This window comes from Myotis brandtii, unplaced genomic scaffold (genome assembly GCF_000412655.1).
Source record: "Myotis brandtii unplaced genomic scaffold, ASM41265v1 scaffold691, whole genome shotgun sequence".
Lineage (NCBI taxonomy): Eukaryota > Metazoa > Chordata > Mammalia > Chiroptera > Vespertilionidae > Myotis > Myotis brandtii.
Window position 1 is genome coordinate 582,039 of NW_005370704.1, and position 481 is coordinate 582,519.

The 481-nt window shown below is 61.7% G+C and overlaps 1 protein-coding gene across 1 annotated transcript in view; it reads right to left on the reverse strand.

The window, feature by feature from the left end:
- CLIC3 (chloride intracellular channel 3) overlaps positions 1-481 on the reverse strand; it is a gene marked incomplete at its 3' end in the record, with an annotated part of 10,149 nt that overhangs the window by 7,134 nt on the left and 2,534 nt on the right. The gene's annotated exons all lie outside the window — the stretch shown is intronic.

Here is a 481-nt window from a genome sequence, read left to right on the forward strand (position 1 = left end):
GGTGGCATCGGGGCCTCAGCAGGTGCTTCCTAGCTCCGCCCACTGAGAGGGCCGGGAGCAGGCCCAGAGCCCAGAAAGGGCGCCAAACAAGACCCCCGCCAAGAGCAGCCAGAACTCCTTGGAGAAGTGGCTGCGTCCAGACGGGGCGGGTTCGACGCAGGCCTGGGACTGGCCGCAGCGAGAGCGACAGAAACTGGGACCAGCCGAAGGGACGAAGCCGCCGGCGAGGGCTCCCGCGGCCGAGCCTGGGGCCTTGAGTGTAAAAAAGGTGACAGGGTTGTAGCCACACACGGTCGACATGCTATCTCGACTATTTTGCCACAATAAGAAGTTTTACAGGACGACAGTAAGGAACGAGAACATGATTTTTAAAACCCACGAGGCCATGGGGGCTATTTCTGAAAGCAGAGGAGCTCTGTGGAGGCAAGTGCAGCGATGGGTGGGACATGGCTACTTGGCAGCCTCCCCCCGCCCCCCCCCC